Genomic DNA, 23,136 nt, shown 5'->3' on the forward strand with positions numbered 1-23,136 from the left:
TATATCGTTACAAGAAGTGGAGTACAACATTAGGAATAGAGATAGTGGAAATGTAAAGCTGTGTGAGAAGTCAGAGGGATAGTGGATGGGGGGAGGGGGGTTGACACTGAGTGAGGGATATAAATGATAAACGTGTAACTATTACATTGTTTTGTGCACCTGAAACTAATAAAAAAGAAAGAAAAATGAATAAATAAATAAGTAAATAAATAAATAAATGTGGATAGCTTTTAAATTCTAGGAATCTATACTATAAAGTCACTCACATATGTGCACCATTCTGTAGGTGCAAGTATGTCATTGCAGCAGTTTTAGTTTCAGCAAAAGTAGAAACAATATAAATGCACATGCCATTCCCTGTTAAGAAACAATGGGTTACATTCACACATACTGATGAAGACAGATCCCTAAGACATATTTTGGGGGGGAAAAAGACAAGTCACAATACAATATGTTTAAACATATTTATATACTACATTCATAATGTAGGAGAGCTGTATAAAGATACCTCTGAAACCACAGTGTGGAGGGTACTGTAGGTTGGCCTTCTCAGCTGCCCTGCTAGCCTCCTTCTAGTTGGAGACGTTGGAAAGCTAAAAGCCAATGGAGTTCTGGAAATGAATGAGGCTATAGATATGAATGAGGACTTACACGATATTTGGGAGTGCAGAGGAAGCAGAGGCCATTTCCCTGCCCGTCTGGTTTCTTTTGGCAAGCAAAGATGTAGAAACACTTTTTCTGCAGAAACATTCCAGCTTCCTGACGTTGACACACAGCTGTGGAGGCAGCTGACAAAAGTAGTGGATTCTTGATTCTGGTTTTCTGATCCAGCTACAGGTGTCCACTTTTCCAACCTCCTGAGTGTCAAAAGGCCATTACAGCAGTGACCATGGCAACAGCAGCAACTTCTTGAATTTGGGTTTCACATGAGTTGTTGAACTCATATCTCCTGGGGCAGCCTGAAAGGCCATAGCTCCCTTCGTGGGTCAGTTCTATGTCGTTTTAGAGTCCCAGCCTATAGCTTATTTCTATACCTCTTTCAATTATTTGGTAAGCACGTAAATCCCTATATTAAATTTCTTTATGTTTAAAATACCTAGGGAGGTTTCGATTTCCTGCACTTTCTAGGTAAGAATAATAGGATTGGGGCAGGAACCCAGGAATCTGCACACGAGGTGATTCTTAGATGAGTGTTTCAGCCAAATTCCATTTTGAGAAGCAATGCTTTAGGAAGTGAGTGTTTGCTTTAGGTCACCCAAACAGTATCGGTAACTAATAAAGTTGGGTTGTCTTTTTCTAAATACGTCAAGACTTGGGGTGCTACTTAGAGGCTTGGCAACAAAGATGTCCCTACTAAGTAACAGGCATCTAGTTAGCTCTGTTAGAGCTCGCTGAGTTAATAATGGGGCAGATGTCAACTAGAATTACTTAAACTACTTTGTTGAAAAGATTACAATAAGCTGTCGCCTAGATGCTTCATTCAAGATGTAAAGGGACTTAATATGAGATGCTAAAGCAAGACTTAGAGTGTTTATACAAAACAGACAAGACAGATTGGGGGTTGGAGTGGGTGTAGTTCATATTTCTTTCTTGGGAGGCTGAATGCAAGGGTGGAGCAAATTTGAAAAGGAGAATAATGAATGCTGTTCACAAATTGGAGGTGTTAGAGATCCAGCAAGGCTAGAAGACAAAGATCAGTAACAACAAGGAAGATGAGGTCATTACAATCACAGATGCAGAAAATAATTACCGACATAATATAAAACCTGAATTAAAAAATCTTAAATTAAACTAAATTAAATCTTAAACGTTAAATGTTTTTATTATGTAATCTGTCTGAGCTTTATTGCCCTCATGTCTAAAACAGAAATAACACCCATTTCTCAAGGTAGTTGAAAGAACAATATAAGCCAAACATGGACAGTAGCTATACAGTGCTTGCCACCTAAACCTTAAATAAATGCTAGTTTCTTTTCTTTCTTTTACTGGCTCTTACAACCTGAGATTTTTACAACCAACCTATAAGGCCACAAGAAAAGGATAAGGACCAAGCATTGCCATGACACCTCTACTCTTTGCTATATTTGGGACATACAGCGTAGGGGTCAAGAGCAAGACCTACAGCCCAGACATTTAATCACAAAGACTAGGGCAATCTCACCTACGAGGTCTTTACATTCTCATTAATATACCTTATCTTTCACACAGCTGTATAGATTCAATTTATTCTGACGGAAGGTAGATCATTATCATGCATTCCCATATGTGAGTGTAGAGAAGAATGCTGACTTTACCAGTAAACCACCCTCTCTTCTGAAACATCAATTAAGGTTTCTATATTCCCTTGTATGAGCCCTTAACTCTTGTAATTAGTTAATTTAATAAGTATTGTATTGACTGTCTCCCAGGAGTAGATTCTTTAGGGAAGAAATATTAACGATTGAATGATATTTTGAATTTTCATTATGTTATATAATGTTTGGTTTCATTAAAAAACAAGTTGCAGATTTTTTTTCAGAATAGTAATCAATGTCAGCTTATAATACTTATGGGTATTTTTTTTGAGAACATGGAAGTTTTTATCTGAAATCAGTGAGCTGTCTTGCTGTTTCTTAATTTTTGCTTTTTCCTGACCAGTGACGAAAATTGCTTGAAATGTCATATAAAGACAAAGAATTCAGGCATGAATGGATATTGACTTGTACATTTTTCACTAACATTTTCTGACCTTTTAGGTCAATATGTTTTGAAGTTTACTTAATAAATCAATATAATTTATTTCACTTTGGATATAAATTGTTTTAAATTGACAGAATTTTTCCTTTTTTGTAAATACAAAACTACTGCAGACTGTATTGATATATATTTTAAAAACTAGTTTATTTGGGAATAGAAGTATTCTGCAATATTATAGTTTATTTCAAATAGAAGCATATTTAAAATGACCTTTTGTCTTTAGTCCCTTCATCTCATGTGCCCTTATTTCCTTTAAAGAGCTATAATGTCTAGAAGGCTGTACAAACAATTAAGCTAAATTATTTTATAAGCAGTTCTATGAAATGCAAGAGTGATTTTTTTCTCAAAGTCCAAATGTGTATCTCAGCTTACATGAGCATATAAGCATATTTTGCTTAAATTACATTTCCATCTGACAATATTAATTTCATCAAGGAAGCTTAGTATCAAATTAATTATAGCTATCATTTACGTTATTTCGTCTTCCCCTTTCATTGAAGCTTCAATGAGAATTCATCAACTGAAGGGCACGATTCACATTTTAACAACAATAATAAAGAAAATAGCCAAAACTACTATTTTTTCCCTCCTACTAGAATTCCGTGACTAAAGACTTATCTCTTAATGTCATCCAAAATGTAATAATATATTTTGAGGATCAGGGGAAACGCTTCCAGTGGCTATAATGAGAGCACATCTAGTCACATTCTCCTGCTGACAAAGAACATTTCAGTTTCATTGACTTTGGTGAATAACCTCCTGTGATTGTTTGAGAAACAAGTTCCAAGAAAGAATCTGAACAAGTGTTCAAATGCCGAACTGTTGAGCATGAAGACAAGGATATCTGCTTTTATTCTCTCACCAATTCCAGAGCATTAAGATTTGTAAAGAAAATGACCTCCACACTTCAGAAATCTTCTCCCCAGCCCAGTCCCCAAGCAAGCTCACTGCTGTTAATGAAGTAAATCCTTCTCGGTATTATTGGCCATCGGAGCTTATCCAGGTTGCAGGAAGCAACAGCAGAACAGGTAATGATGTTACATACCTCAGGTGTCCAACTAAGGTGAGAGAATCTTAGACAGATGTTTTGAGGTATACACAGATATAGATAGTTGTAAGGAAATCAATTTCCACATCCTCAACTTCCACTTGTTTTTTTCTAAAGCTGACTTGCCTGAGAAGCTGGGGATGGATTACCCTGGTTCTCCTTTCCTGGCCTCCCCTTTCGCAGTTACCCTGCCCGGCAAGACTCCCACTCATGGAACACAAGTCTTACCTCTCACCCACTGTGAATGGAACTGTGGTGAAAAAACTTTCAGGATGCCAAAGAGCAGGAAAATTCCAAACATGGATGTAGGCGAGGCCTCCCTTGATCATCATGTTCATTTTACTGATGGGGAAGCAAAAGTGAAGACCATTTTCTTTTAACAGTCTTACCTCATCTGCCCCCAAATTTGTGTCAAAGGATACAGCACTTCTGACGGTGGGTTGTGGGGAAGCAAATGTGGTTAAAAACTGGAAAGGTGTCACCTGATTCCACCGAGGTGACAACACATGGCAAAATTCCCAGGCCTTATCTGTGTATCTTAGATTAGTAAGTATTTGTAAAACAAAACAGAACAGCATGCTTTTTTGGAAGACACCAATTTTCTGTAAATCCAGCCTGTCTGTACTTTCACCATTCTTAGTAATAACAGCCTTTGTTGTCAAGATGTCAATCAGACAATTTCTGTGACCCATGTCTCATCCTCCAGGCCTACCTGTGCACTCTAGCCAACAAATACACACCCTGGTGTAACCTCAGCAGTACCTCATATCTCTCACTTGCTGCCCCAGGGCCTCTCTGCTGTGGCCACAGAGACACCCACATTTGACACATGCACAAACCTGGAAGGGAAATAGTTCATATTCTATAAGGCGACCCTTAACCAATAAGAATGAGAGCAAGAGGATTAATACTCCTCTCATATGAATAGACAATTTGGGGGCATATTTTATAAGACTCCTTGAAGTATCCTTAGTAGGATTGAGCTGCAGTTGTCCACAATGGTGGTCCAGCTCAACAACATACCCTTGGATTTGCTTTTCCTCCTTCCTTCCTGACCTCCCACTTCTATTCCTTGGGACCCCTTCTCAAAAGAAGCCACCTGCATGCAAGCCCTTGTTTCAGGCTCTGCCGTTGGAGCGAACCCAGGCCGGAATATCTTAGTTTCATATTTTGCATGATTCTAGAAGAGGTAAAAATTTCCATGGTTATTTCTGTAAAATGATAGCGTATCTTTAAGTAAAAGGGACACATGGTTAATAGGTAAGTTAATATTTTATATTTTCTTATATTATTCACCTAGGTAGAAGAAACATTTTCATTAATCTTTGCCAAAACATTAGACAGTGTAAGTACATATTCATTTTTAACTTGTGCACAAACCTCCCACTTGTCTGCATTTGCTTATGTTCATTTATCCTACGTACTTTTAGTCTGAAGATTAAAATAAAGGGATTGTGTTATCAATTTCTACCATAAATCACGCATTTAGCCATAATATTTAATTTATCTCTTAATCTGATATATCTTATAATACATCTTTTATATGCCCTATAATTAATAACAGTCAGTTTTTATGTCAATTTTGACAAAAATATAAACCTGTAGTCTTAAAAACAGACCATCCTTTTATATGAGACAAAATGTTTCTAAAGTGTATTCTAGGATATAATATCTTACGTTCTAGGAAACCAATTTCTTTTAATTAGCATTGGTTCTTTTTTTGCAGATTCAAATCAGTTTCAATTATGTCAAACACATTGTTATAAAAAATCATTTATATCATTAAATAAAATTAGAATTTATTTATATATAATAATTCTCAAGTATCATAACTTTCAAAAGCTTTGAGATGACTTTTTAGATAATTTAAATCTGGCATTAATATATAGATCTGTGTTCAGAAATGATGGGTAAATTCTTAAAGTACAAAAGTCCAGTTTTATGGATTTATTTTTACCCCAGTTTTATGTACTTTTAGCATAAATAAGAGATCTCTAAGTTAAAAATTAATAGAATAATAGCTGATAAATTATAAAGTCTTTTTAGTACATTTCCCACATATTGAGAAATAAAATAATTTTAATGAATTTTAATCAGATGGTTTTCAATTGTCTTTTACAAAATTAATGGTCATTATGAAGTCATCACCTGCTAAATAATTTAAAATATTTTTGATTAAAGATTATTATATTCTTTTGGCATGCAACTTAGAAGAACTTCAAATAATTAAGTGATATCAAAACTCTTTCCATTCCCACCAACTTTTGTCAGCAAGTTTTCTCAGTACCTAAATCTAGATTAAGGAAAAAAACATTTATCCACAAAAACATATGTACACCAATGTTCATTTCAGCATTATTCACAGTGGCCAAGACATGGAAACAACCAAGTATCTTTCGATAGACGATTGGATAAAGAAGATGTGGTACATATATACAATGAAATATTACTTGGCCATAAGAAAAGATGAAATATTGCCATTTGTAACAACATGGATGGATCTTGAAATTACTATGCTAAGCAAAATAAGTCAGAAAAAGTTCAGAACCATATGACTTCATTCATTAGAAAGCAACAAACAAAGAAACAAAAACTCATAGATACCGACAACAGTTTAGTGGTTCCCAGGGGGTAAGGGGGGGTAGCAGAAGAGGATAAAGGGGGACAAATATATGGTGATAGAAGAACTGACTCTGGGTGGAGAACACACAATGCAATATATAGATGATGTATTATAGAAATGTACACTTGAAACTGTAGACATTTGACTAACCAATGTCTCTCCAATAAATTTAATAAAGATAAAAAGAAAGAAAGGAAGGCGGGGAGAGGAAGAGAGTGAGAGGAGAGGAGGGGGACGGAGAGGGGATAGGACTGGAGGGAGAGAAACTTGAAATTGAACTCTTTTAGTGATAAATAATATTCACCTGTAGATTCATAAACTAATTAGGAAAAACCCAGCTTCACCCACCTCAATAGCAGATGCATTGTCAAGACTTTACATTTTATATTTAATAATAATCAATTTTTATAATACTTTTATACACTTGTGATTAATTTAATACAACTAATAACTTTATAGATAATTTACTGCATAGAAAATTGTTAGCATTTACAGGCTTATCACCAAGGGTAATGAAACCAGTTTAAATTTATCGGCATACTTTTATTGTCATAGCAGAGTGCCTCTAGGAAACTATTTTAGAGTTCCAGGCATGAGATAATTAGGTCTCAGACTAACATGACTTTAGACTTAGAAAAAAAAGAGACAAGGCTCAGACGTTTCTGAAAAAAACCTGAAGGCACAATGACATGAGAGATGAGATGGAGGAAGGTATAAAAGAAGATTCAGGAATTTTGAGTCTGGGTACCTGGGAGAATAGTGATTTTAGTGACGTGATTATGATCAAGCCATTGTTTTTATGAGGCTAATTTTGCGTGACAGGTGAAGACTGGTAAGTGTCCCAAACAGTCTTAAAAATGTGGAAAGCAGAACAGGAGGGCACTGGCAGTCAGGGAGTTAAAGCAGGGCATGAGTGAGCTTCATATCACCTGCTGTTTTATGCTCTTTCTCCAAACACTTGAGCAATCCTGATCCAGGCTCCTTCTATACAGAATAGTCATCTCTCTACTTGGGTTATTAATGGCCTTTGACGTCATTTTAATTTGAGAGGTTATTATCATTAAGTTCTTGCCTTTCATAACACTTATTGACTAAAAGCTTAAGCATTGACTATGCCCAGTTTTCTCCAGAATCCCGCAGCTTCATTGTGCCAATTTTGCCAAATCTACGAAGCTATTTTGAGTAAAGCCCTTTACCAAGAGTTAAAACGCTAAATCACAAATCACTTCTCTGCTTTTAGAAATGACTCACTCTTCAACTCCCGACCTGAGGGGTTGATGCTTTTTACAAAATTTAATGCTTTTCAAGTATGTTTTTTAAATAGAGGTGTACATTTCTTTGGCTAATGATATGCCACGTGACTCAAGTCTGTGGCACCTTTTTTCCTTCTCCCCAGTGATGTCGGCTTATAACTTCTAAACATTGTTTTTTTGTTAACATTTATTTTAAATCACTCAACAACATTTTGATTTCTCTTTGAGAAGATATGTTAAAATTAACATAATAAGATTGGCTGGTACAACTTGGACACTTTAGCTGCCATAGTTTCATGTTGTTTTTGTTGGTATTTTTAAGAAAACTACATCTCATAAACATGTAATGGTTCATATTTTCACCTGCTTTTTTAATAGTCGACTTTTCACATTGTAAGTTGTACTTCATAAATATGTCTGCTTGACAGTAGGTTACGTTTCCAGCTACAGTTGCTTACTGGTTTTGTTGTATGAATCATTTAATGTTGATTAATGACATTGTGCTAACCTCTGCCTCCACCAAACTCCAAATCTTACAATTCTTTAAGCACATAGCAACTAGGAAGAAAGGTCATTTGGCTTCTTTTTTTATTTCAAATTCCTCAAAAAAAACAAAATCAATGTTTTCATCCTTATCATTGTCTCAAATGTTTTCTCCTTCTTGCCCGTTACCTCTAATCAAGTTTTCTTTTGGCTTCTTTTATGCCATTTAATTAATTTAGCTAATTGCACCTCCACCTATACGTCTTTTAATACCTAGTGTAACTTCATCCCTCTTCAATTACCACATGTATTTTAATGTATCACTTATCTCCCTCAAGGAGAGAAGAAAAGGGAGAGGGAGCAGAGGAGGAAAGTGAAAAGGAGGGGGTGAGGGAGAGAGAAAGAGAGAGACCATCTACAATGAACATTGACAGTTATGCATTCTTCTCCATCTTTGGGCCACTCAAAGGCCCATTCAGATGTATGTCCTTCAATCAATTGTGCCTTATTTAGCCAAAGGCATTTACTGATGACATCCACTCATACACATATTTCTCTCTCTCTTATTGTTACAGAAGTGAATTATGCCTTCCTGTGCATTAGACTAGAACTAATAGAAAGGTGATATTAAAAAATCATTACTTTTACCCTACGCAAGTCCATCTTTCATGTGGTCTAGAGTAGGCTGAAGTCCTATATATAAAGAATAAAGCTTTCCATGGCTTTGCCAATACTACAAAATGGTGTCTTGAGTTTGGGAATTCTTTTAGGAACGTGGAAGCTATCAAGCTACAATATCTGAAACTCCATTGTTTATGTACACAGCTGACTTAAATACTGTTTTTAAAAAAGATGACTTTGATAGTAATTTCCATGTAACTTATTATAAACAATAATCTGAATTCAGCTTTTGACAGAAAATCTTTGGCCTTTTGATTTCACTATGATTCTATATCTTTACAATTAATTTTAATGATAAATTTTAAATTTGCTTTTTTAACATGTCATTTTAACAGTGATAATTTTCGAGAGCATCCAATTTATTCTCTGCACTGTTTTTTACACTAAGGAGAATAGCATCTTAAACACTCTTGCTAACTCATTCTATTTGTTCTCTTTGGGTATCAGGAGAATTGATTTGTCTAGGAGCCAAGGACATTCAGTAGAGCTGATGGATTTTCAATGTGCATGCACAAAGCCAATCCACACAAAATTATGAAATATTCAAGCTTTATCTCTATTGCTTTGGCCTCTTAGTTTTGCACATTTCTTCTCACTTTAAAAAGATCCCTTTTCCCCCTGTCAAGTGCTCTAAATTCATGCTCATTCCTTGTTTGTTATAACTGCCTCTTGCAAGAATATTTGAGACTAATTCACATTAGAGTGTAATTGATTGTTTTCAATGTGTGGCCATGGGATAAAGGCTGTTCCAGTTGAATTGAAAGTTAATCTTTAAGCTAAAAGATTGAATCTTCTACATAAGAATTTCAGATTTTCACGTGATAAGAGATGTTTCAGTGTAGAGAACTTTCCCACCCTTAAAGCCAACCTATGTTTTCTAGGCCATTAGCCATGGAATAGTCTAGTCCACCCTACATGGGACCCTGCTACATTCCTGGAAAAAGATCCCAGCCTACATACCTTGTGCCTTCTGATATAACTGCTGGCATTGGCCATTACTTTAAGATTTGGAATTGCAAAAGGACTATTCATGAGGCTTTCTTTTATTCTTTTCATTTATTTGGTCACTTCAAAAAAAATTTATTGACCACCTACTGTGTACCCAGATGGATGCTAAAGGCTATGAGTACAATTGTGAACAAAATAAGTCCCTGGCATTAAAGAAGATAAATCTAGTGTGAGAGGTGGTGGAATGAGCAGCTAAATTACAAAACAATAAAATAAAGGCTTTGTAGAGGGGACAGTAGTATCTTCTGGAAGCACAGCAGAGCATCTAACCCAACTTTGGGGGGGGGGGTCAAAGAGAGCTTCCTAAAGGAGAAGATGGCTCACCTGAGCCCCAAAAGATAGCCAGTCAAATAGGAGGAAGAAGAATATACTGAGAAGAGTGGGTGAGCAAAGGTTCTGAGGTTGAAAGTGGTTGTATTTCACTTGGAGAACTACTTCCAACACACAGAATGAAGGGGGGTCTTGCAAAAGGGGGAGAAGGGAACTGGGGGGGAAATCAAGGTCCAGTCTTGGAGGACTTTTTAAGTCATTTTACAGAATTTAAATTTAACCCTAAGGTAGTGAGAAACTATTGTAGGGCTTTCAACAGAAAAATAACAGGATCAAATACATATCCTAAAAAGTTCATTCTGGCAGCAATGTGGAGATTAGATTAACGACGGTCAAAACTGCAGTGAGGAAGACCAGTCAAAAGACTGCAGTGGTAATACAGGTCAGCAATACTGAAGGCCTGAGCTAAGGTAAAAAAGCTGAAGTGGCGATGAGCAAACCATTACAAACGATATTAGGTAGTAGGATTGGTCATTGAGAAGATGGAGTGGTGGTCAGGAAGAGAAGAGCCAACAATGACAAAAGAATGAAGGGTGTATCACCCCTTGATATGAGAATCCAGGAAAATAAATAGTGGAGTTTCAATTTGGGTCCTGTTACATTTGAGATTCTTAAAGAAAGGCTACTTGCATGCTGCTGCGTGTACCACACCACCAGGGGGCGCCAATTTCGCGGACTCTAATGAATGACCTCCCTTGGAAGGGCAGGGCCCAAACTATCCAAGTGTGGCTCTATCTACGGATCAGGAGAAAAATTCTCCCTGGAGATGAAGACTTATGGGTCATCAGCATCTAGACAGTGTTTGAATCTCAAGAAAAGATTCAACCACCTCCAAAGAAAGTGTGTAGAATAAGAGGGCCAAGAACCCAAAGAAACCCTGATATTTTACCGAGCAGGCAAAAGAAGAAAAACCCACAAAACACCTTTGATAAAAAGAATCCAGTTAAAACAGAGAAACCACAGAAATCACCAACACCAGGGGAAGAGGTACTTGCAGTTTAGGTAAATTGCCACCAGGTGGAGCATGGTCTCTAAATTGGAATCTCCGAATTTTAAATTCCTTGCAAATATGTTGACCTGGTAGATTAAAATACTTATTCTTTAATGCTCCCCAAATGAATACATTAGGTGTGGGTCTAAATTCTAGATCACTCCCTAAAAAGTCATGAACCATCACAGCACTCTTTGTAATGTAAAATTCAGACTAAGTATTGGAAAGAGCATATTCCCTGGCATGAGGCAATTCTGATTTCAACGCATAGGTCGAGCAGGCTTAGCTCTCCAACCTTGGCCAAGTCACTTGATCTTGCTTTGCCTCAGTGTCGTGTGGGGAGTCATGAGGGAGACCCTGCTCGCTGCGCCATGTGTCCTGCGGGGTGGCTTGCGGGGTCTCTGCTCCCGCTCCCCACATGAGAACACATGAAATGGTGAGGCCAAAAAGGAACACCCACGGAGCCATAGTTAGGGGTGTCATATCACTATAGTCTCACTGGAGGTTGGATTCACACAACGTGCGACCTGCTGTCTGCTTTTCTGCCAACCAACGACTCCCACTCCCCAGCACAGCCGGGGCAGTTATATCAGTGGCCAATTGGCTAACCGGTTACAGCTGACGGCCAACCAGCCACAGTTGACGGCCATGTACTACCCGAGCCAGCACCTTTCCACGTGAGGCCGAGAGCCTGGAAACTGCTCTCTGGGACTCTGTCCCCACACTCAGTTTCCTCATCTACAAAATGGTGATTATGATATTATGCGTAGTAGAGTGCTGTTGGGAGAGCTACACACAGAGCCCCTGCAGTCCCTGCTGTCATAAAGTAGATGCTCCGTAAATATTCGATCTTTGGCAGCATTGCAACTGTGACAATCATTTTCATTGTAAGAATTTGCATTTGCAAGAAGTGCCCCCAGAAGTTCAAGGCTTCCTCTGAGTCTGGGACTTGCACCGTCATCAAGGGCCCCCCAGAGGTGGTGGTGCCTCTTAGGGGATATAGGTCAGGAGTTTTTCACATCAGGGTAAATAATTAACTTCTCAGTGTTAAGCACCAAGTTCTGTTTCCAGTATACTTCCTTCCATAATATTATGGTGTGGGGACAAAACCCCAAAAAACAGTTTCCAGGCTCTCGGCCTCACATAGAAAGGTGCTGGCTCGGGTAGTAAATGGCCATCAACTGTGATCAGATGCCAGCAGCTGTGGCTAGTTGGCCGTCAGCTGTAACCCGTAGGCCATTGGCCACTAATATAACGGCTGTGGCTACGCTAGCAGGAAAAAAAAGGAATGGGGCTAGCAAGAAGGTGGTGGCTGGCAAGCACGGACTGCTGTTAGGCAGATTATGTAGATCCTGCTTCCTGTGTCTCCAGTCCAGCCGCCAGCGAGAATATATTGGTTTGATTCCCCTACTTATGGCTCCATGGGTGTTCCTTTTTGGCCTTACCGTGTCCTGCGTTCTTGGGCGGGGAGCGGGACCAGAGACCCTGCACGACAAATGGCGCAGCGAGCAGGGTACCCTGCCTGACACATGGCGTAGTCGGCAGGATACGGTGCTGGCCAAAGCTTTCCGAAGGGTAGTGGAGCAGTTTGTGCGTGTGAAAGCTCAGTCTGAGGAAGACCAGGAGGAGCAGCTGCCGGAGAGCTCGATTCCCGTGGAGGGGTGGAAAGATGTGGATGGTTCCCCAACCAGCAGAGGCCGGAGAAAGCGGAGAAAGCGAAGGTTGTTGCCGCCCTGTGGGCTGGGAACTGCTTGCTGAGGCAGCCCGGATGCAGGACTTTTAGTCCCAGGAGGAAATGCATGCTGAGTCCTCCGTGGGAGATGAGGGTGAGGTCAAGGTCATCCCTCACCCCCAGGACAGCCCTGGCGAATGACTATGGACTATGGGGAATTGCCTTCTATCCCTGATTTAATGGACGCTTGACTGTTTGGGAACATACCACCATGTAGTGGGACTGGTTTGAGGTTTGCTTTTGTGTCTTGACTGGCCGCCATTGATAATATGTAAGCACCTTGATGTGAGCCGCTGTTGTTCCAGCACAGTACCCCGAGAGGCCCAGAGAGAGAGTGGCAGTGCCCTGAGGCCCTGGCTGTGTCCAGGAAGTCTGGCTGTGTCCAGAAAGTGGCAGTGCCCTGAGAGCCCTGGCTGTGTCCAGGAAGTCTGGCTGTGCCCAGAGAGAGTGGCAGTGCCCTGTGAGCCCTGGCTGTGTCCAGGAAGTCTGGCTGTGTCCAGAGAGAGTGGCAGTGCCCTGAGAAACTCTGGCTGTGCCCGGGGAGACAGGTGGTACCCTAAGAAGCCCAGGAAGTCTGGCTGTGACCAGAAGTACTGTGGTGGTGCCCTGAGAAAAGCTGGCTGTGCCCGGGGAAACAGGTGGTACCCTAAGAAGCCCAGGATGTCTGGCTGTGCCCAGAAGTACTGGGGTGGTGCCCTGAGAAACTCTGGCTGTGCCCGGGGAGACAGGTGGTACCCTAAGAAGCCCAGGAAGTCTGGCTGTGCCCAGAAGTACTGTGGTGGTGCCCTGAGAAAACCTGGCTGTGCCTGGGGAGACAGGTGGTACCCTAAGAAGCCCAGGAAGTCTGGCTGTGACCAGAAGTACTGTGGTGGTGCCCTGAGAAAACCTGGCTGTGCCCGGGGAAACAGGTGGTACCCTAAGAAGCCCAGGATGTCTGGCTGTGCCCAGAAGTACTGGGGTGGTGCCCTGAGAAAACCTGGCTGTGCCCGGGGAGACAGGTGGTACCCTAAGAAGCCCAGGATGTCTGGCTGTGCCCAGAAGTACTGGTGGTGCCCTGAGAAACCCTGGCTGTGCCCAGAGAGCCTGGCTGTGTTCAGGATAGTGCATTCACCTCCAGGCTCCTTGCACAGGGCCCCTCGCAGAAGACGCTTGTCGCGTAGATTGTGAGGCGAGACCCTGTAGGGGTGGAGTGTGGGGACAAAACCCCAAAAAACAGTTTCCAGGCTCTCGGCCTCACATAGAAAGGTGCTGGCTCGGGTAGTAAATGGCCATCAACTGTGATCAGATGCCAGCAGCTGTGGCTAGTTGGCCGTCAGCTGTAACCCGTAGGCCATTGGCCACTAATATAACGGCTGTGGCTACGCTAGCAGGAAAAAAAAGGAATGGGGCTAGCAAGAAGGTGGTGGCTGGCAAGCACGGACTGCTGTTAGGCAGATTATGTAGATCCTGCTTCCTGTGTCTCCAGTCCAGCCGCCAGCGAGAATATATTGGTTTGATTCCCCTACTTATGGCTCCATGGGTGTTCCTTTTTGGCCTTACCGTGTCCTGCGTTCTTGGGCGGGGAGTGGGAGCTGAGACCCTGCACGACATATGGTCTCACTAAAATAACAGTCTCTACAGAGTAAACCACATGTGCACATTAATAATAATAAAAATATATGTATTATTTGAAACAAGACAATGAAAAAAGGGCTACTTAGGTACACATCACATAACTTCCTGATGCCCTGTGGGAACAGAGCAGAGTGCAGTTTCCAGGCTCTCGGCTTCACGTGGAAAGGTGCTGGCTCAGGTAGTAAATGGCTATCAACTGTGATTGGATGGCCACCAGCTGTGACTAGTTGGCCGTCAGCTATAACCAGTGAGCCATTGGCCACTAATATAACTGCCCTGGCTATGCTAGCAGAAAATGGGGGCTAGCAAGAAGATGGTGGCTGAGCCTGCAAGCGGTGCAGTGAGGGTTGCGAACAGTGTGGCTCCTGCTTCCTGTTTCTCCAACCCAGCCGCCAGCAAGAATATAGTGGTATGACTCCCCTACCTATGGCTCCGTGGGTGTTCCTTTTAGGCCTCACCACATCCTGCGTTCTTATGTGAGGAGCGGGAGCTGAGACCCCGCATGAAATGCCCTTAAACTGTTTTTAATTATTTCTTAACTTGGTTTTCATTCTCTCATATTAATTGCGATTTATTCTTATATTGGCAGAAGCCTAATAGCCCACAGGATTGTGTGCTTAATTTGACAATGAACTCTATGGGAAAAATCCGTGGTCCTTTTCACCTGCTGTGGGATTAAATCCCCTAATTAAGAGACTTAGGCAAGCCACTTCAGTCAGTACTTAATATAAGAAAATCTTGGCATCTAGATGCCATTTCAGAGCTCTGTCCTCTTCCACTGCCTGTCTTTGTCCACAATGACACAGAAAATACTCGCTGGGGGTCCCTGAGCCCAATGACTCTTGACTTCTACTCAAAATCCGGTCACCAGAGTTACCTTGGCTCCTGCATGGACACCCTGATTCTCTGTGCATGGCACTGACGTCACTGTAGGATATCATGCTGCTTTCTCGTGAATGCTTTCACAGGTCAGGTTTGGGGTGTTTTGTGTTCTGCAGTGCGCGGCATTCTGTACCTATTTAAGCTCTTTGTTTATGGACGTCAAACATGTTCCTTTCTCCTTCTCAAACTTTTAAACAATTTTGAGTGCTAAAAACAAAAAGTGTTAGAAAAAAAACTCTTTTAAATAGCGTCATATTTTAAAGGCAGTGAAACAACTCTGCGATACTATATGATGGATACATACCATTACACGTTTGTCCAATCCACAGAATGTACACCAACATGAGGGAACCCTAATGTAATCTATGGACATTGGGTGATAAAAGCGTGTCACTAGAGGTTCATTCATTGTAACAAATGTCCCACTCTGGTGCAAGATGATCATAGTGGGGGAAGCTGTGTGTGCATGGGGACAGAGGAACTCTGTACTTTCTGCTCAATTTTATTGTGCACCTAAAACTGCTCTTTAAAAAAGTATTTTTTTCAGTATCATTGGTATGACAGTTCCCACCCTATGATGTAGGTCCTTAAGACATCCATGAAGTAATAAGCGTAAAGTATACTCATGTTAGGGATCACAGAAATGGAAAGGTAGAAAAGAATGCACAGGAAGAGATGAGGAATGAAAGAGGAAATTAAGGACTTATCCAAATAAAAAGCAGTCATCACAATTATGTTTGTGGAGAATTTATAATACAGTAAAATATATATAACAAAGAAATACAGAATTCAAAAATGTTTAGCTGCCTGACCACTGTGCTGTACATCTGAAGCTGGTGTAGAATAATATTGTTTGTCAACTACAATTAAAAATATACATAGTCACAGGATGTAAAGTACAATGTAAGGAATATAGTCAACGGTATTGTAAAAGACATATACAATGTCAGAGGGTAGTAGACTGGAAGGGGGTTTATCTCTTTGTGAGGGGTGTAAATATCTAATCATTATGTTGTTTTGTACACTTGAAACTAATTTTTAAAAAGTTAAAAAGTATACTTAGTATTATAATAAATAGAAAAAAAGAAATAAATAGCCTTCCGCAGCCTCCAAAAAGGATACTGAAGGAAAGTAAACCAAAAGGTTAAGCATGATAGACTGGATCGTGAGACTTTAGATTTCCCCATATTCTACATTTTTAAAAATGAGCCAATTACTTTCATCATGAAAACAATCACTTTTATTAAGATATGTCTATTACTTCCCAACATTTTCCTTCCCAAAATACCACCAGAAGTACAGATCACAGAGCAAAGTATAAGTGTGTCTAGTTCTAAACTCACTTTCAAAGTCTCTGTGTCTTGTTTCCGAGAAGCCCGTCAAGTTTGGAGCTTTCCCTTCTGTCTGCAACAGGATCAATTGAAGATTCCATTATTTTCATAGGGAATACATTATAAGGCAGCAATTATCAATGAGTTGTTTGGTCTGTGATTCTGGAAGACATTATATAATGTTCATTAAAAAGTACTCAGAACCTCTGGGTAAGAGGATGTAATGTAGAAGGTCTTTGTTGCTTAAATTTTATTTGTAAAGTCGAAGTGAGAAACCGTAAGAGTTTAACAAAATTAATCTCTGTCCCTCTCATCCCTTGCTTTGGATTTATTGAATTTCTTTTGGCCAGAGGCCACTCACACCCTCTGTTTTCTAGTGAGAATTTATGTTGGCCTACTTTTCTTGGTTTCGTTTGTTTGCTAACAGTCACCAGCTGTGCAAGGCTCCCTCTACAATTTCTTGTAACATTTTTTTTAAAGAATAGGGCCTCACATACAGGGTTTCGCGATAAGGTCTCAAGTTCTATACAAAGTAGAGATTTTTCAGTACCAAGGCATGCCAAGCGGGGTGGGGCTGCTTGGTTCCCTTTGACCATTTATAAGCCTAAAAAGATATCATTCGGTTCCTGTAAGTCAGGTTTCTCGGAAACCGTCACACACCCTAGCTGTTTTTCTAACGTTGAAATGTAGGAGTCAAATCGGCAAGTGTCCCTAGATTCTGCTTGAAAGCTCATCACAATGGGAAGTTCAGTTCCTAACCATATCCTTTAATATTCACTACGGCATTTTGTAAATAATCTTCTCTAGATACAGGACACCTGAAGATCTCTGGGTGTATGGTTTGGTTGATGTGCCTTCATCTGAGATAAGAAGTGCTAATCCTTTTATTCTAACTCTCTTCTCTTAGTATCAGAGTTCAAAATGTTGCTGTTATTGCTGCTTGTTTGTTTGTTTGTTTAATATTTGAGTTCTAGTAGCCCAAAGGAAGGAGCGGAGAACTTATATTGACTATGAACCAAGAGCTTCATAGAAATCTACTGTGTTTTGTTTTTCATTTATTTTTCCCAGCAATCAGAAAACTTTATAGATGAGGAAACAAACTCAAAAATAGCTGTCATTTGTCCAAGTTGAGGCCACACTACTGTTAAATTATAGAATCAAGTTTCAAATCAATTTCTATCCAAAGTTCATGCTTTTCAGTTTTACCACGTTGTTTCTAAGAACTTAATACAAAAGAAAACTAGCATTTATTGAGCACCTATGATACGCCAGATGTATTATAGATACTCAGATAATCCTTACCAAAACCTATTCCAGTAAAAATATTTATCCTCATTTTTCATGGAAAAAAAATAAAACTGAGGCTCCGAGAGGTTAAATAAAACTGAGGCTCTGAGGCTAAATATTTGTTTAACATCATATGGTTTGCTGAAGACAGGGCAGGATTTAACACCAAATCTGTCTGTCTCCAAAGCTCCTGCTTTCTGTGGCATCATATGTAGTGTTTTACATGGAATCACTTACAAGAACACCTTTATGAGGTGGGTTCCATGATCATTCCCACATTATAGGTGAGAAAAATCCAGTTTAGAGAAGTAACTTGTCCACAAATCTATTAAGTGTGCAAAAGAAGAGATTAAGTAAGACCCAGGCAGACTGACTTCGGCACTCTTAAACACTTAATGGACTACTTTCCCAGAAACACTTTTAAGGAATCTCTGTTCCAACAAAAATGAGGGGGAAATTTCCTTAGGTATGCAAGGTATAAAGTATAATTTTTAAAAAGAGAGAGAAAAGAAGGAAAAGAACCTATTTGCTAAACTAGGTTTGGTCCCTGGAATTTCTGGCTCATCCACGAATATGTCCTACAAATTATTAATTGATATTTGCGTAAGTGTCATTAGCATATTGTCTCATTTCTATCAACTGTTGCACTAGTGAAACCTTACAGCTTCAGAGAAACAGGAGGAGAGTTCTGGAGTTGAATAAATAAGGAAATTGTGCAATGAACTGTGTGGGTGGTGGTAAGGCTTTTAGTCGCCTTTTGAGTTTTGGGATGAGCTTACTCATCCTCAGTGTTCTGGGTCAGAGGAGAGCTCTGGCAAATGAAGGAATGAGCCATCCTTCATACTGGAGGCCAGGGCCATCGACCTGCCATCAGGAGGGCATGACATTGCCAGTTCAGTAGTGGTGATGTATCTGCACTCATCTCTGTGCGCTTACAGGCTCCTCTCCTTGTTGTGAAGGATGACAAGTACCTCAGAGGACCCCGAGATTCCAGGGGTGGTGTCCTCCTGATTTACGGGATTAGTAGCAACCTTAGCTACCTCGGATCCTCAAATAAAGAAAAACTAGAGGGTGCCGTGTAAACTTAAACCCTGTGAATGTGTGACCCAATTTCTCTCTGGCTTTGTCTGTGAAATTAAGAGAAGAGGTAAGAAATTATTTTATGAAGCTGTGTTTTTAATGTCAGCAACAGCTCTTGTTCCAGGAATAGGATCAAACAGAAAGCTCAAGCAGAGTGCCCTGAGCCTCCTCTGAGACGAGTTCCTTTTACGGATGTGTGTTAGATGGATATGCCTCCAACTTCTGTGCCTTATAACAGGGCCCTCCAACTTGAATGTCCTTATAGTGAGACAGATGCAATATTTCCTCCTGGTGGGAGGTAAGGAGGCAGAAGAAGGGACAGCCTTATTATGCAAAAGAGCTGTAATAAAGGCTGCTTTTCCCTACTGCAGTGGCCCTTTGAGAAGATGAGTAGTGAAGGAGAGCATGCAAAGGGCTAGATGCCTATTTATCTAATAAAACTTGATTACGAGCAACAGGTGCACTAGCATATAAACTACCGTGGAGTCATCAAGAAATTCTAAAGAAAGCTGCATCACATTGCAAATGATACGACTTTCATCTAATGATAGATATTAATTATACAGGGAAGATTGCAATAGGCCCATAAAATGGGTGTTTGCATACTCATTATTCAGTATTTCATGCCATGATGATAAAGCAATGATGACAGAATAATGAACAAGCCTTTTATTTATTTGTTTCCCTCATCGAAAACTAGACGTTGAAAGTCACATCACAAAGTTTGGAGAAAGTGGGTAAAAGACTTCTAAAAATGTCTACAAAGGGCGAGCAGAGATGTCAGGGGTGAGAAGAGCAAGGAAGCGATCAACCAGTAAATGTATGCAAAAACTGAATCACAATGAAGGCAGCAATTTTCCCTAGCTGGTAAGAGCAACGTTTTGTTGGTATGTTTAAAAGTGCCCAAACCCTTTGAAATAGATGCCATGGAGGGTGGGTGCAATATTGAGAAGGAACACAGGAGGTTCGATGCCGTGTATGCCACAGCACCTGTCACTTCTAGAATTGCTAAGGGTTCCAGCCGTTCATGAGGCCCTAGGGAAGAGCAGATCTAGGCTGTGGGAGATGAAACGTGGGTGGGAAAGACGGACGGAGACTGCCAGCAAAGAAAAGTGAGGGCAGGAAGTGGTGGGTGGAGAAGCAGGAGGGAGTGGTACTGGAGTAATACGCAGGGAGCAAACAAACCCACAAGCGAACGTGAGCCAAAAAGACGGGGAAGATCCTTATCACAATTTATTAAATCATACCCCATAGAAATTAAGGGCAATTCAGGAGGAGGATGTGGTGCACTGGGAAGAGAGGAGAAGCAAAGATCGACTTACCTGGAATCCTAAAAGAACCCTCTCAGGAGAAGCTCTGCCCAAATTAGCCTGTTTGGTTTAACACAACATTAATCTCCAGCCCGTTGCCATCCAGCCAGCCTCTGCCAGCCTGCCTCTTCTGCATTTCTCAGGGCTTTGAACTCTGCTCATTTTAATGTTTTGATAGATGCAGTTTTTAAAAGATTGGCAAATCTTGATTGCTATGACTCCACTTTTTCTTTTTTGTTTATTCTTTTTCTTTTTTCTTTTTTGGTTCTCATGAGAGGATGAAGTAAATACTCTTTTCTATTTGAAAGAAAAATAAAATAATTTGATTATTTACCCATTCTCAATGTTTTCTTGAATCCTGTCTCTGGAGACAAAGGAGTCACATTAGGTGTTTATAAGTTACATTATTTGGGTACACACCAAATCTCATCTAGTTCATCTAGTTAGTGATCTGAGTGTAGAAAATAAACTGGAGATGGTAGATGGTGGATGAATGTGGAAAATCCTTTAAGTTAGGTCCCACTAATTCAGAAATTGTGATAAATCAAACCTTCAGAAAATTTGATCAAACCTTTGATTTGTTTTGTTTTTTAATGGCAGGCAAATTAATAATGTAAAAACAAGTTGAAGAAAACACTATTTGATCTTCTGAAGCAAACAATACCTCACCTTGCTCAGATATCAACTATACATGTCTAAGTTTCAAATGAGTAAATCGTAGCCTATTTTTCATGAACACAATCATGAAATAAACCAGTGGTAGGCTATTTTTCTTTTTTAAAATTTGGACCATCAATCTTTTATTCATAAAGTAAATAAAAATCATGTTAGATAGAATTGTTTGTTAATTTAAAAGCGTACTGTCAATTTATATCCAGTCTGTATGTTCTGCCATTAAATTTGTATTTAGTTTGTAGTTACCTCATTCTGGAACCTGGGATATTATATCTCAAGGAACAAAGTCACTTTATTCAGGAGACTCCAAAGTTCCCTGACCTTCAGTTAGATGACTGCAGATTAAAAGACTTAATTATCCTCTGCAACACTAGTTTTATATTCCCATGTTTTAGTTTCACAAAAACAGGTGTCAAGATGATTCAGGGTGATTATACCTCTTGAGCAGGAAGAAGAACGACCAATAGGGCAGAAGTGTGACACTGTGTCATACCTTGCTCTGTCTTCACACCTTAAATATACAAACAGCGAAATCCTCTACATCATTGATCAAACATGTCACTTGCTTATCTAAATTGCGCAGTCACCCACTGACCTATCTAGATTCTGGAAGATATGTATGACAGTTGAAAGTTCCCCAGAACTATCTCATACATGAGAACCCACAAAGGGAAGCTGAGGTCCTATCTCTTTCCAAAAAGTTTTGCCTTGACTCATTCACCCACATTCACTGATTCATTTGTTCCGTGACTACTTACTGGGTACTTTTACATACATAGTAACTAGAGAATGAAAGATTTAGACTCCTTTTCCCCTAAGGCATGTGCAGTCTGGAGGTTCTGGGTTTGGGTAGAACAAGTGAAGCAAGATTTGAATGGAAGTAACCAACCTAAGACAGGATGTAAGAAAGATAGAAGAACAGATATGCCTGTTTTTTGTTTGTTTGTTTTTTATCTTTTTGATAAGGCAGTGAAATTGGCTAAAGAGGGAGAAAAATCACTTCTCTATGAGGATAACTCAGAAAACCTTTAGAGGATGATATGGATTTGAGATGGATTTGCAAAATTGTGTTCAACGTGAGATAAAAGTAAGCTAGTTCTCCAGGTATGAGTAACGTGTGAGGGTGAGCAAGAACATTGACATGGGAACTTGGAAATATGGGTGATGTCACGACAGTGCTTTGAGATTTAGGTACATGAAGGAAATTATTAGCAGGTGAGTTTGGAAAAGTAGACTGGACCATTTATTCAATGGACATTTGTCAAGGGTCTGTTATGTAACGGACACCCTACTAAGTGCTGGGGATAAAAATTTATATAGTGAAGACTTTTCTACCCAAGCAGCATTGGTATCACCTGAATCTTATTATAAATTAATAATTCCAGACCCGACCCGACACCAAATGAGTCAAAATATGCATTTTCACAAAATCCCTAGACAATTCCTATGCATGTTAAGTTAGAATCACTGGTATAACATTGTTCATATTTAAGGAGCCTACATTTTATTGGAGGAGACAAAGAAGTAAACCAGTACGTGTAATGCTTATGATAAATGCTGTGGGACAGAAAAGGACAGGAGAGCATGCTGAGGTAGGTAAGTCAGATAAGGGTGAGGTGGCAAGGGGTGAGAGGAGAGAACACAGTTACGCAGTTGTATCACAAATGAGCCACAGCATAGTCTGACTAGTGAAAATATTTACCAATAAAGAAAAAGAACAGTAATTTTCCTTGATTACCTTTGTATACCTAGCTCTGATAAATCAATTATTTTACTTAATCCTTCCCCACCACTTCTTTGGTACAAGCTACCATCAATTGTTGCCTGCATGACGTAGCAGCCTTCCAACTGGCTGTTAAGCCCCATCTATTCTGCCCCCCACCCCTGCTCCATGTGTGATGCTGCAGCCAGAACATCCTTTTCCAAGCATGAATCTGATTTTGTCATCCACCTGCTTAAAACTCTTTAATAGCTTCCCAGTGCTTCACTCTGTAACATGGTTTATAAGGCCCTGGTGACCCAGTCTTGTTGTATCTCCCTCCCAGCACCCACGTAGACAACCCGTAGTGCTC

The sequence above is a fragment of the Rhinolophus hipposideros genome (genome assembly GCF_964194185.1).
Source record: "Rhinolophus hipposideros genome assembly, chromosome: 17".
Lineage (NCBI taxonomy): Eukaryota > Metazoa > Chordata > Mammalia > Chiroptera > Rhinolophidae > Rhinolophus > Rhinolophus hipposideros.